We start from the raw sequence: 14,934 nt of genomic DNA, 5'->3' as shown, positions 1-14,934 counted from the left end.
ATTTTATATGTGTGCGTGTGCGTGATTTCCTAACGTATAATTATATGTGTGTATGAATGAGCTCGAGCTAGTGCTTTAAGGTGACGAATTTGTGGAGAAGTGCTTTATTTTACACCAAAGTAGAGATGCCGTGTTTTAGTAAGTTGCGATGTTTTGGATGTTGCTGTCGTGTTTCAGATTCTAGACTGGCTGAGAGCCAACCTGCACCCCCTGAGGGCACTCCAAGCTTTGATATGTATATCAAGCATGGATTGCCCCCGATTTTGTTTGGCACTTTATGGCACCGATACACCGCTGACAATGTGGATTTGCAGTGGCCCTTGACGGGTTCTTTTGAAGAAGCTAAATTGGACTATTTGCAGGACAAATTGTTTGCTAGGAGTAGCCGTCAAAGCATGTTCGATTCTTTAAGAGTGTGGCAGAAGGAAGCCAGGAAACGTAAGTTGAGAGAAGAGAAAGAGGCTTTTAAAAAGTCCGCGCAGACAATGGCGCAGAAAGCGAGAGAACATACTAAGAATGAGAATGAGCAGCGTTTGGAGCGCGCAGATAGCCTTTGCAGGTTGAAAGAAAATAAAAGTTATGTAGTGCGAGAGGACGAGCAGGATGAAATGGAAGATATTTTGAGTACTCGACCCCCTCCCCCTTATGCCCGCAGTCATTGTACCCCTCTCTGCCAGTTCCCGCCTCTACTAGTGGGGTTCCGGGTCCATCGGCAAGTGCCCCACACCAACATGGCGCAGCGATTTCTGCTTCCCCGCCCTCGACACCCCTCGTTTCTTTGCTCCAGACCGCTTCACCCGCTCCCTCCCAATTTTCTCTAGCACTCCCTACTGTTTCAGCTAACACCACCCCTAGTCAGGAGATGTTAACGCCGAGTCGAGGCGCAGGTAGTGGACTGCTCTCACAGGTACGGAAGTTGCTTACGCGTTCTACAGTTGGTTTAGATGAGAAAAGTATGGTGGCCAACCAGGCATGAAAGTGGGCTAGGAATAACATTTATTCGTTTGAAGACATTTGGTCTACAATGAAAGATTTTGAGCCTTTGATGCAACAGCACGCTTTGTGGCACATGTCAAATGTATTAATACCGCTATGGGAGCAGGGGTATGGAGGTGTGGCTCCGGCAACTTTACGAGATATACAGAGCGGAGCCTACAGAACGAATACTGGGGTGAAGGAGGTGATGCGCAGTCTACGTGCCTTATTGCAGTATAGAAATGAATTGCTCTCTGCAGGTACGCCCCATTTTCCAGGTATACATCCAATGCGTGAAGTGCACCCTATCTTTCATCCCGAGATACCCGAGATGGTAGACCCGGTCACTAAGGCTGTCACCCGGAATAGGGTAGATGCACATTTTCAGGAGCAATGGGTGTATACACCATGGAAGAGAAGTGAGGTATTAGCCTTATAGAAACAGTTGCCAGATTCTAGAAAGAACCCTACTGCATACTACAAAGAGTTAACGGAAGCTGCGTCTTCCACTGTAATGACTTTAGCTGATGTTGAATTGTTTTTTGGGCTTCTGGTCCCAGTCGATGTATGGCGGCAGGTGAAGGGAACAGATCATTCGGAAGAATTGGGGGGTACGTGGCAGGAGTTGCAGGATTGGGATAAGGAACGTAAGCCAGGAGAAAAGCCGAAAGCTGAGATTTTGGCGTTGCCGGGGCGCATAATAAAATACATGCACGCTCTCATTCCCCCGAAGAAGGTAGACTGGGACAAGTTGACGGCTTGTAAGCAGAAAAAGGATGAGGCAGTCTCGGACTTCTTCACGAGGTTTGAAGAGACGTTTATGGATTTCAGTGGGCAGGATGTGTCACAGGATGGAGGGTTGCAACTTTTTGTTAATAGGTTTGTCATGAACTTATTGCCCGAGATTTCAGCAAGATTGCAAGCGTCGGAGAGTACATGGACGACATCCTCTCCCTCTGGTATCCTCAGTATGGCTCAGTATTATGAACACAGAGAAAATGAGAGTAAGGACAAACAGGAAAAGAAGGCTAAGGATTTGAAGACTAGGGTTTTGTTACAGCAAGTGTCGAGGGGTCGAGGAAGAGGTGCGGCGCCAGGACGTGGTGGTGGCGGCTATGGGAGAGGTGAAAGTAGAGAAAGATTGGGACCGAATCAGTGTGCGAAGTGTAAGCAAGAGGGACATTGGTGGAGGGATTGCCCTCTGTTTCAGTCGAATGCCGGTTCAGGGCGAGGACGAGGAAGAGGTAGTGGTGACTCCGGGAGACAGAATGCACGGTCAGATGGAGGCGGGAGGCCAGGAGGTAATTACTTCGACAATGGTGCAGACAGGCAACAGCTGCAAAGGGGCGGTGGTCAGTACTATAATGATGATTACTCCGTAGACGATCTGACAGGGTTCTCCCATAACTAGGACAGAGCGAGGGACCAGTGCCTGTGGAAGTTGATCAGAGGGGACCCTATGTCGAGGCAGACTTATTGGGGTCTCAGCAAAAATTTCTAGTGGATACGGGTGCAACGAAAAGTTCAGTGGCTCATTCTCGGGTCCCTGGGGCGGCTCTGTCTGGCAAGAACAATATCTCTGTGGGTTTTTCAGGTACCCCGGTTATTAGCCCCATTTCCAAACCCCTTACATTAACGATTGGTCCTTTCACTGTTGATTCACCGTTTTTATTGACATCGAATTGTGGAGAGAATTTACTGGGCTTAGACTTATTGAAGAGGTTGCACGCCACCATTTATTGTTCTCCGGACGGCGTGTACCTCACGTTAGGCCCGACTGTTGCTCGCCCACTGCAATGTTTCTCTAAAGATGACCCACTACCACCTGAATTTGAAGGAATACCCGAGAGTTTGTGGGCTGTCAATGATACAGATGTGGGTAAAATGGATATCGCCCCGGTAACAATAAGGGTAAAGGTGGGAGCGAAGCTACCCAGGGTACCACAGTACAGAAATCCTAGGGAGGGAGAGAAAGCCCTGTTGCAAATAATACAAGATTTGATTCGGTCAGGTGTAGTGGAAGAGACGGATTCGAACATATGTAACAGCCCCATACTACCGATCCTTAAAAGACGGTCGCCTGAAGCTACAGATAATACTCCTGATGTATATAGGTTTGTGATTGATTTGCGCCATGTGAATAGAGTAGTGGAGCCCCAATACCCGGTGGTCTCGGACATCACTACGATATTGACAATGATCCCCCATCTGCTAAATATTTTTCTGTTCTGGATCTGAAGAATGCTTTCTTCAGTATCCCAGTACACGAAGATAGCCGTTATCTCTTCGGATTCTCATTGGCTGGCCGAAGCTTTAGGTTTAAGAGAATTCCCCAAGGTTACACAGAAAGTCCGAGCATATATAGTCAAGCACTGAAGGCACAATTGGATGAACTGGAACTTCCACCTGGCAACGTTATGTTGCAGTATGTGGATGATATCCTGATTGCATCGGACGACGAGAAAGGTTGTCGGGATGCTACAATTAAATTACTGCATCATTTGGCGAAAAGGGGGCATAAGGTGTCCCTTCCAAAGTTTCAATACTGTCGAACGGAGGTTACCTACCTAGGTCACCTCCTTTCGAAAGTGGGGAGGAGATTGACGCCAGAACGCATAAAAGCGATAACTAATATGAAGGTACCTAACACGCAGCGAGAGGTGCGCGCATTCTTGGGCATAACATCGTATTGTCGCCAGTGGATACCTAATTATGCGTTTTTTTTTTTTTTTTAAATATATTTTTATTGCAGGAATCAGTACAACAATACAGTAACGACCAGCATCATATTATAGCCAACTTTTACCAGATATAGCCCACCGACCCCCTTCCATAGCATTGCTATACAGCCAAGCAGCCCATTTCCCTGGGGTTGGGCGGCGAATGTAGCTGGGGTCAGTAGGATGCGGAAGCTGGTCCGGATAATACACTGTTCGTCCTCTGCTTTTCTAAACAAACCCCAACCCCCAAAAGGTACCCCCCCCTCAAACTCCCAGTCATTGTGAAACTCCCCCCTCCCCCCCCCCCCCCCACCATCAGCGCCAGGGAGCTTATCACTTTAGGATCCACTGCTTGACCCACGGGGAAGGTAATAGTGCTGTTAATGCTAGTGTCTAATGGGACTCGGATCTAGTTGCTTCTTCGCTTTCGGAGTCGCTGGGGGCACAATAATCCCTGAGGGCCTGCACCAGCGTTTTCCATTCTAACGCGGCCTCCTGCGCCTTCTCATTGCTTTGCCTCCAAGCCAACTGATATCGCAGCGCGCTCTCCCCCGCCGCCCATTTCAAAAGTTCACCGTGCCATCTGCCGCCCGCAGGACCAGCACGTGCCTTCCAGTTCCTGGTCACCTCTCGTTTAGCAAGTAGGAGCCCCAGGTCGATAAATTTACTGGTGATTTTATTCCGGGGGGTATGGGGGAACCAGTGCAATAGCCCCACCGCCGCATCGAACGATAAGTGCCTCCCCGTCACCTCTTCCAAAGTCGCCGCCACCTCCTGCCAGTAGGACGTCAATCTTGGACAGGCCCATAACATGTGTAGGAGGTCCGCCTCCTGAGCCGGGCACCTAGGGCATTCCGCCGAAGCCGTGGCAAAATAACGCCTGATCTTAACCGGGGTCAGGTACGCCCTATGGAGAACATAATAGTGGACCAGTTGGAAACGGGCGCTACGTGTACCCTTCCATGCTCGCCTCACCAGCTGGGACCAGGTCGTCTCCGGGATCTCCCTACCGATGTCCTCTTCCCAGCGGGACTTCAGTGCGGTGAGAGGGACCAACCCCTCGGTAATCAGCCTGCCGTAAAGGCAAGTGACCGCCTTCACTGTGCCCGCCGACATCATTACATACTGGCACACCTGGGACAATTGAGGTTCCACTAGTCCGTTTTGCCAGTGCGCCTGGATCACTCGCACAATGGCCGAGTGCAGCAAAAAGTCGCCCCGGGAGATCCCAAAGCGGTCAATGAGATCCTGAAAGGACAGGAGCACTCCGTCCTCATACAGGTCCCCGACGAGCTGTAAACCCGAATCCTCCCAGTCCGCCAGTCGTGACCAGTCTCCTCCGTGGGGGAGGGCCGTCAGCATCCCCAATGGAATTTCAGGTGCATATGGGGTCCGCAGGTGACCTCTGTTATGAGCCCGATTCCAACAGAGTCGGATAGTTCGCTCCTCCATCGACAGGTCCCGAAGGACCAAACGCTGTCGCAGCGCGATAAAGGAGAGGACGTGCCTGGCCATACCCGTCCCTCTACCGTCTTCCGGGCCTCTGAACTCCCTGGCTATCTCCTGGGTGTATGTCTGGAGCTGCGCCGCTAGGTAATACTTCTCGAAGTCCGGCACAGCGAGCCCCCCCTCATCCTTCGGCCTCATCAGGGTATTGAGGGCCACCCGCCGCCGGCCCGTGCCCCAAAGGAACCCGACCACCATGGAACGCAAGCGGCGAAACGTAGCCGGTGGGACCCAGATCGTCAAAGTCCGAAAGTAATACAATAATCGGGGGAGCGCCACCATTTTGAGCAGGGCGACGCGTCCTGCCACGGAGAGCGGCAGCGTAGCCCAAAAGTCCATGCTGCCTCGGAGTGCTCGTATGCACCGGGCAATGTTTCCGTCTAGGAGGTCGGGCTGGTCGTGGTACACAAATACCCCAAGGTATTTAAAGCAGTCGGGTTCCCATCTGATCTCCTTACTTAGCGCCGGAGTGGGGACACCCCTACGCATCGGGAAGAGGCAGGTCTTAGACCAGTTCACACGTAGGCCAGAGACGTCTCCGAACTCCGTAAGCGCTAATTCCGCTCCCCGTAATGCGTCGACCGGATCCTCCAGGAAGAGCAACAGGTCGTCCGCATAGAGCGAGACATAATGCGGGCCCGCCGTTGTCCGTAAGCCCATATAGTTGGCTCCCGAGCGTAGATGCATCGCTAGTGGCTCCACCGCTAGTGCAAAGAGAAGCGGGGATAAGGAGCACCCTTGCCGCGTGCCACGCTCCACCGGATACCGCGATGAAATCAAAGGGCCCGCTCTAACCCTGGCTGAAGCGGAAGCGTAGAGAACTGCTGTCCATTTGATAAATCCTTCCCCGAGGCCGAATTTCCGCAATACCGCGCTTAAGTAGTCCCACTCCAGGCTATCAAAAGCCTTCTCCAGGTCCACCGACAAAACTACCGGGGACGGGGCATCCACGAATGGTTCCCCAAGCAAGCGAAACAACCTTCGGATGTTCATGGTCGTATTTCGCCGTGGGATGAAACCGGCCTGGTCCTCGTGTACTAGGGAGCTCATATGTCCTAACAGCCTCGAGGCCAAGATGCTGCTCAATATTTTGTAGTCCACCGTCAGCATTGAGAGGGGACGGTAGGACCCCGGGTCAGACGAGTCTCGGCCTGGCTTGAGGAGAGGAACCACCAACGCCTCACACATCGAGCCGGGGAGGCGACCCAGCCTCTTCGCCTCTCTGTAGACCACCAGTAAACGAGGGGCCAGGAGGTCAGCATAAGCTGCATAGAACTCCACCGGCAGGCCATCTAGGCCCGGGGTCTTGTTCCTCGCCATCCGTTTGATGGCCCCGCGGATCTCCCCCAAGCCGATGTCAGATCCCAGGGCGTCTGCCACTACTTGTTCCACTGTGCGGAGTTCCAGCGGGCTAAGATAGTTATCAAGCCGGTCTGGGTCACGCGCGGAGCGACTGCGGTATAAGCATTCGTAATAATGCCGGAAGCAATTAAGAATCTCCGGTTGGGTGCACACCTCAGTCCCATCCGCCCTACGCATCCTAGTCGTCGTTTGGGACTGGCGCGCAGGGTTGGCCAACCACGCCAGTAACGCGCTCGATCTGTCGCCCTCCGCTATAGATCGGACCGTGTAGGCCTTATAATCGAAACAGCGGAGCCGTTCGACCTCCACCGCCACCTTCTCCCTCGCCTCTACAGTTTGTGTTTGCAATTCCGGGTGTCCGGGTCGGCTAGTTTCGAGCTCGCGGAGCGTTCGGTCCGCTGCGTCTAGATCAGCCAGGATAACACGCCGCATGCCCACCCTCTTAGAGATACAGTACCCCCTCACCACCACCTTGAAAGCGTCCCATTCGAACGCCCTAGTACTCGCGGAGCCGCCGTTGGATGCAAAATAATCCGTGATTCTCTCCCCTAGGTCTGCCTTGAAGACACCGTCCTCGAGGATCTCGGGGCGCATCTTCCAGGTGGGTACCGCCGGCGTCCCAGGGAACCAGCGAATGTCCAGCAGGAGGGGGTTATGGTCCGAGATGGTCCGCGATAAATACTCCGATCGGGCCGCTGCCGAGACTAATTCGGACGAACCAAGAAAGCCATCCAGTCTGACATGCAGCTCATGAAGGCTCGAAAAGTACGAATAATCTCTAGACGCGGGGTGCTGCGCCCTCCAGATGTCCGTCAAACCCCAGCGGGTCTGCCAATCTTGACGGCCCTTAGCCGTCCGCCGGACCGGGGAATCGGGGAGCGGGGGATGCGAGCGGTCTATGTCTACATCTACCACGGAGTTAAAGTCTCCCCCCAGCAGGAGGGGACCGGCGAAAAAGTGAGCCAACGAGCCCGATAACCTGGAAAGGAAGGCAGTCTGGTCTACATTAGGGGCATACACACAACAAACATTCAAGTCCCTCCCTCCCAGCGTGCCTGATATGGCCACGAAGCGCCCCTCCGGGTCCAACACTGTCCTCGTGACCTGGAAGGGGACTCCTGCCCTGATCCATATTAGCGCCCCCCTGGCATAAGCAGAGTACGCTGTGGAAAAGACCTGCCCTCGCCACCTACGCTGAAGCGCCGCCCCTTCCGCCTTGTTCAGATGAGTCTCCTGCAGCAGCGCCATTTGCACTCCCCTACGCACTAAATAAGCGTGGACCCTGTGACGCCTGGACATAGTGTGAAGCCCCCTCACGTTCCAAGTAATACATTTCAAGTTAGCAACATCAGCCATTGTCCCAGAGTGTTCTTGCACAGTCTCCCCGTCCGGGTCCCCACAAAAAAAGGACATCAATTCTCCCAGCGCTGACGGCGGCCATTTTCCCCAACCAGATCCAAACCCCCCAAAAACCAACAAAATCCCCTCCCAACCACCCCAGAACAGGACCCAAACTGCGCCATCTAGATCCCATCCAAACTTCTATGAGGAACAACCCCAAAAACCCCACTAGTCCCACGGTCGCCACCGTAGGAAGGCCTTATGGGCCAGGTGCGGGCTGAGCAGAGGCAGTGGGCCCTCGTCGCCCAGGCCACCAGGACTATAATAAGCCCCCCCCTGTGTCAAAATCTTTCGGGGCAAGAGCAGAAGCCTCCCAACCCTCCCTCTCCCATTGTCAGCAATAGAGAACGGCAGCCGCCTCCCCCCTGCCGGGCCCCCACCCAAAACAAGGCAACCTATCCCATTACCCTTGTCCGTCCAAAAGGTCCTCCACCGATTTCGGTGTGATCACCGGTGTGTGGGTACTGGCTGCCACTGAGTCTTCCGAGTCCGATGGTGCCCCCTGAGCACCCGGGTTGTCTTCCTCCTCTTCGATGTCTTCGCCCCTCGCTCCCGACAGTTCCGACAGAACTTCCAACACTCCCCTCCGCTCAGATGATGTCTCCGCTGTCGAGGGCCCTCCCGTGCGGCCGCGGCGGTTCCTGACCCTTTTAGAGCGCCTCCTTTATTCCGGCTCCTCCGCCTGATGGGTCGAGGCGTTATAACCATCCTTCCCCGTTCGGTACAGTTCGAGCCAGTCACAGACCTCCTCCGGGGTGTCGAAGAACTGGGTTTTGTCGTCGACAATGACTCGGAGCCTCGCGGGAAATAGGAGTGAATATTGGATGCCCTCACTCCTGAGTTCACGCTTAACCGCCAGGAAGGAGAACCGCTTGCGCTGCGTCTCGTAGGTATAGTCAGGGAAGATATTCACCTGACTGTTTGCAACCTGGAACGGGCCATTGTGTCTGGCGGCATTTAGGATCAGATCTCTGTCCCGGAAATGGAGCAACCGCGCCACCACCGGCCTCGAGGCTCGTCCCAGCTGTGGGGGCCGCGCTGGAACTCTGTGGGCCCGTTCTAGAGTGTAAAAGGAGGACAGGCCCTCCGGGACCACCGTGTCTCGGAGCCAGGTCTCCAAGTAGCGCACCATATCGCCTTCCCCGATCTTTTCCGGCAGACCCACTACCCGAATGTTATTCCTCCTGTTTCGGCCTTCCGCATCCTCCGCCCTCCGTTCGAGGGTCTCGATTCGGGACATGGCATCCTTGATCGTCGCAGCCAGGGTCCTCTGCGCCGGTTCGATAGTCTTCACCGTGCTCTCCACCTCCTTGACCCGGTCTGAGAGTTTACCATGGTCTGCCCTAAGGAGGCCCAGGCCAGTCGCCACCTGGGCAATGTCCTGTTGTAGAGCCGACCGAGTTGCCTCTATGGCTTCCAGTACACGGTCGAATTGTTGCTGGAGTGGTGCGCCACCAGATCGTTTAGGATCTCCATGCTCTTCCTTGTCCTGGGCCTCAGAGTCCGAGGCGGCCTGGCTGGATCCCTTGGCTCCTTTAGGTTTCCCCATGCTGCCAGGGGTTCTCCGCAAAGGTCCCGGAGTAGGCGTCTCCGTGTGCAAGTGTCCAGCACGACTTTCCCGGGATTTCGCCCTCCAGTCCAGAATGGGCGACCTCCTTCTCCAGAGCCTGTGGAGACTCCGCCGTTTCGGCTCACGCCACCGCCACGGCGTCTGAGGGCACCGATAAGGGGGCGGAGACACCCGTCTCCGAGTCGGGCAGGCCCGTTCACCCACTACAGCTCTGGGGCAAGGGCCACCAACTCCCCCGGTTGTCCTGTGGCGCCCGAGTGTCGCGCCATCCATGTAGTCGGGGTGGCCAGGAACTCGCAGCTAGTTGCGGAGTCGAGGTGCAGTCCACCGCCTGGACCTGAGGGCACCCGTGCCCGGCGCCCTCTAACGCGTGGGCACCCGCCCGGTCGTCCAAACGAGTATGGTCCCGCTGTGGAGGGTCCGATCCAACCAATGTCCAATGCCTAAAGCCACTGAGGCTGGTGAAGCCGGGTGTCGGGCGACATCCGCGAGACCTCCTCAACTCCGTAGGTCCGTTCAAGGGGACAAAGGGGTCCGGGCGCCATATTGGGTCGTCCTCCGTCACTCCGCAAACTTCGGCATTTCTTCAAAGCCACCCCCGTCCAAACTCCACTAGGGCCCTCGGCAGGGTGTTGTCGCCTCGCTCAACCGAATTCGGGGTCTGGGGTGCCCCTCAGCCACCGATGTTCAGGATAATTTCGGGCTTAGTCCCGGAGCCGAGCTCTCAGGCGACCATCGCCATCGGCGCCCAAGCCACGCCCTCGATACCTAATTATGCGTTACTAACAAAACCCCTATTGTATCTGACTACCAAAGAAGTGCGCGAACCCCTACCCTGGACCCCTGCATGTCAGGAAGCGTTTGAGTCACTAAAAACTGCTTTATGTTCTGCACCCGTTCTGGGAACACCTGATTACCAGAAGCCTTTTGTTCTTTATGTACACGAGGCGGAAGGTTGCGCGTTGTCTGTCTTAACACAATGTTTCGGAGGGAAACAGAGACCCTGCGCTTACTTTTCTGCGATGCTTGACAATGTGGCGAGAGCGCTGCCGAGTTGTCTGAGAGCCACGGCGGCTGCTGCGGTCTCTATAAGACAATCGGCAGGGCTTGTATTGGGTTCAGACCTCACAGTAATGGTACCGCATGCTGTGGACATTTTACTGAACAGAACACAGACGCAGCATTTAACGAGTGCTCGTCTTACCGGCTATGAAATGACCCTCTTTGCACCCCATGTAACGATAAAAAGGTGTGCTACACTGAATCCCGCCACATTGTTACCTATCCCCACGGATACAAAGGACGATGACATACACGACTGTTTGTTTCGGACAGAAGAAGAGACAAAGGGGAGGGTGGATCTGACGGACAAGCCCTTAGACGAACCGGACGGGGAGTTGTATGTGGATGGGTCTTGTTTCAAACTTGCAGATGGTACATCGACAGCAGCATATGCAATAACGACATTACAGACAGTAGTGGAGACCTCTAGGATCCCTTACAATTCGGCCCAAGCTGCAGAAATGATAGCCTTACTGAGAGCATGTGAATTGAGTGAGGGACTGGACGTGAACATTTATACTGACAGCCAATACGCCTTTGGCGTGGCTCATAATTATGGGCGACTGTGGGCAGAACGGGGATTTCTGACTTCACATGGACAACGCATACAGCATGGTCCACTGATATTACGACTGTTAGCAGCATTGACGTTACCCAAGCGACTGGCTGTGATAAAGTGTAGCGCACACAAGACAATAGTGGATGATGTGGGACGAGGCAATGCCTTTGCAGACGAAACGGCAAAAGAGACTGCTCGGACAAAATTACCACGGATGTTTGTGGCAGGCCCAGCTAGGTGGGTGCCAGATGTTAACATGTTTGCAGATACTGTACAGAGTGTGAAAAATATACAAGAGAAAGCGACTGAAGACGAATTGAGGACATGGAAGGATGGTGGGGGGCGATTGGATGCTGATGAATGTTGGACAGATGTGACCGATAAGAGACGATGGTTACTTCCAAATGCATATGTTCTTCCAGTGGTGACGATGGCTCATGGGCCTGCACATATTAGCGCCAAGGGTATATGCAAGCTGTTGGACCCAGTGTGGAGCAATAAAAATATCTCCAAAGTGGCGACTCACTTGGTCCGACAGTGCATGGTATGTTTGAGGCACAATCCAGGAAAGGGTACCCCTGTCGGAAATTTTGCACCTCCCTCTTTCCCTTTTGAGGTGATTCAGATGGATTATATTGAAATGGAAAGGGTCAACAATCTCAAATACGTCCTGGTGGTTGTATGCGCTTTCAGCAGATGGGTGGAGGCATTTCCAACAAAAGATTGCACAGCCATTTCTACTGCAAAAATGTTAATTAAGGAATACTTTTCTCGCTTCGGATTGCCTAGGGTGATCTGGAGTGATAATGGCACGTCCTTTAATGCGGAATTGATGAAGCAGATATGTAAAGGCTTACAGATTTCCCAAAAGTTCCACGCGGCCCAACATCCTCAGGCTGCAGGACTTGTGGAACGATTTAACGGAACGCTCAAATTAAAGATGGCCAAAATACAGGAGAGTACAGGACTCCGTTGGCCAGATGCCCTTCCTTTAGCCTTGCTTTCTACAAGAGTAACTGTTAACTCCAAAACGGGTATCTCTCCCCATGAAGTGATATTTGGCCGTCCGGCCAATGTTTGGGGAGTACCCAGGCCTAAATGTTTCTCTGAAATACAGTACCCTCTGTTGATAGACTACTTGTATGCTTTGACTAAAGATCTTCGTTCTATTCATCAGCAGGTAGCAGACACCCTGAAGCCGTTGCCGGAGGGGCCTGGACATTCCATTAACCCAGGGGACTGGGTCGTCGTAAGAAAATACCAACGGAAATCCTGTCTGGAGCCAAGGTGGTCGGAGCCTCGACAGGTGCTCCTCACCACACGTACGGCACTTCGAGTGGAAGGCAGGAAGGCGTGGGCGCATGCATCGCACGTGAAGAAAGTCCCGCTACCGTTACCCTACAACCAATGGGTGAGAGAAGGCATTGCTGATGAGGAACATGAGCGAATACCCAGATATGTTCCCTTCTCGGATGCTTCACTGAGGGGAGAGGAGCAAAGTGGCAAGGAAAATTCTAAGTCACGTGCAGAACAAAGTGCTTCAAAGAGCTCTGTTACTCCCGTTGCTACTAGTGAAAAGGCGTCAGAGAGTTCAGTACCTGCCATAGATACACCTGTTTTGTTCACTGACCCCGAAGTGCGAGGGAGCACTCGCTATAATCTGCGGCCCCGAAAAAGGTGACAAGTGTAATGGACTAAACACTGGAAGAAGGGCTTAGTGGACATTCTGATATAACGAAGATTTAGTGGTAGGGATGGACTTGTAAGATCCCTGGTGTTTAGCCGAAGATTGTGTTCTATGAGACTATAGAGTGGTGTGGGGCCCAGATTAAGTGTTCCCCTGTTTCAATTGCTGTGTGTCAAGCGACGTGGGATTAAGGTATGGACGGTAAAAGCCTGCCTGTGAGGCTTTGAAGGACACAGGGAGAAGATCCCTTTTTAGGGTTAAAGAACCCCTCTGGCCGGTTTCGGTGGATAGTCTGGGACTATTTTTTTAGAAGTGTTTTTCCATTTTTTTAATATATTTTTGCAATTTTAAATATGTACCCTTTTGGTCGCCCCATCCCTGATGAGGAGCAGCCCTTTGCGGCTCCTCCAAGACCCATGCCTGATTCTCCCTTGTTGGCCCTTTCCCGGAAAGGAAAAATAGTGCTCCTTATTATAGTGCTCATTGCTTTCCTAGTGACTCTTGGTATATTGTTTTTCTTGGATAAAGCCTATCCTGTTCATGTGTTTGCACCAACACCTACTGCTGTTCCTGAACATAACATGGTTACTGTAGATTATGGTGAACGAATGCTTAGACGAGGTTACAAAGAAAATGTTTTTATAAAGACTTTGCACCATGCTCATGCCACCACAAACATCACAGATTGTTGGGTTTGTGGGCTCCTACCTTCTGCTGCCTACAAGAAGGATAGATTTCTAGCGCTTCCTTTGACACCTGTGAATAGTTGTGTGGGGTGGTATACTCTCATAGGTCTTGTCAAATATTTTCAGCAGCCAGATTTTCTGACTCCTCGACTGCAGAATAGGGGATCGACAATGACAATGCGAGTACGTCCTCTGCCCCCCTCTTCCCTTGGACGGATATATACTGACGGACGTTTTGATCAGACATTCATAGAGACGTGTGAGAAAAAGGTGGGCCGGTTTTTAATTCCAAATGACACTGACAAAGTTAGGGAAAGCTTTCTGCAACTAAACTCCTCCTTGTCTTACAGACACCCACCAAAGGGAAATGACAGTGTTAAGTCTCTGATACCCCTGGCTGTAGTGGGTCCGCCACCATTCTTCTGTATAGAGGGTAGGGGCCCCATCAAGGTTGGTAATAGTTCTTGTAACGTGACGGCATTAATACGTTTGCCTCTCAGCCCCTCTTTGGTTACTCCCCCCAGCATCTATTTTGTGTGTGGAGATAATGGATACTTATGGTTGCCTGAAGGTTGGGGTGGGGTATGTTACTTAGCCTATATGATTCCTCCTGTATATGTGGCACCCTCCGACTATCACAAGACTCATCGTAGGTTTCCCAGTCCACAAGAGCAGCGTAAAAGGAGGGAACTTCAAGTAGATGACGTTGACCAGACAGACACCTCTACAGCAATGGACTGATTTTTCTAAGGGCCTTCTGCCTTTCTGGGGTCCGATATTTATTAGTAGGGCCATTTGACGACTGTCCAGGGTGATGGAAAAGGTAGTCCTTACTGAAGCTGACATTGCGACTAACATGTCCATTGAGATTCAGGCTATGAGATTATTTACGATTCAGAACAGGATGGTGCTTGATGTCATCCTGGCAGATAGGGGCGGGGCCTGTCGCGTCATCGGGACGTCTTGTTGCGTGTATATTCCAGACTCAGCTCCGACTGTTAACTTGGCAGTACAGAAACTCCATAGATTAGCGACTGAACTCCATCAGGATAACGGGACATGGTCCTTACAAGGGTGGCTCTGGGGCGCTTTCTCCTCTTGGGGTTGGAAAATATTGATGGGTTTAGTTGGTGTGGTGAGCGTAATACTGACATGTTGCCTTTGTGTATACTGCCTTCCCCCATGTTGCTCAATGTGTGCTACGAATTTGCGACCACGAAAGAAGGTGTCAGGTCAATATACTGCCTCTATCTTTACTGACATTCCTGATGCAAATTGGTTGATGTTTATTGCAGATGATGTTTTTGAATAAATATGATGCTCTGCCCTTAGAATGGATGTGACGGCGCTACCTTTTGGCAAATAAATATATGGCTGCAGTTAGCCAATGATGCTAAAAGGAGGGT

At 52.4% G+C, this 14,934-nt stretch overlaps 1 protein-coding gene across 2 annotated transcripts in view; it reads right to left on the bottom strand.

Annotated features, from left to right (window-relative positions):
• Positions 1 to 14,934, bottom strand: part of ABCF1 (ATP binding cassette subfamily F member 1) — a 370,902-nt gene that overhangs the window by 114,841 nt on the left and 241,127 nt on the right. The gene's annotated exons all lie outside the window — the stretch shown is intronic.

Source organism: Lissotriton vulgaris, chromosome 5 (assembly GCF_964263255.1).
Source record: "Lissotriton vulgaris chromosome 5, aLisVul1.2, whole genome shotgun sequence".
NCBI lineage: Eukaryota > Metazoa > Chordata > Amphibia > Caudata > Salamandridae > Lissotriton > Lissotriton vulgaris.
The sequence above is the reverse complement of the archived record's forward strand: the minus strand, read 5'-3'. Positions and strand labels throughout refer to the sequence as shown.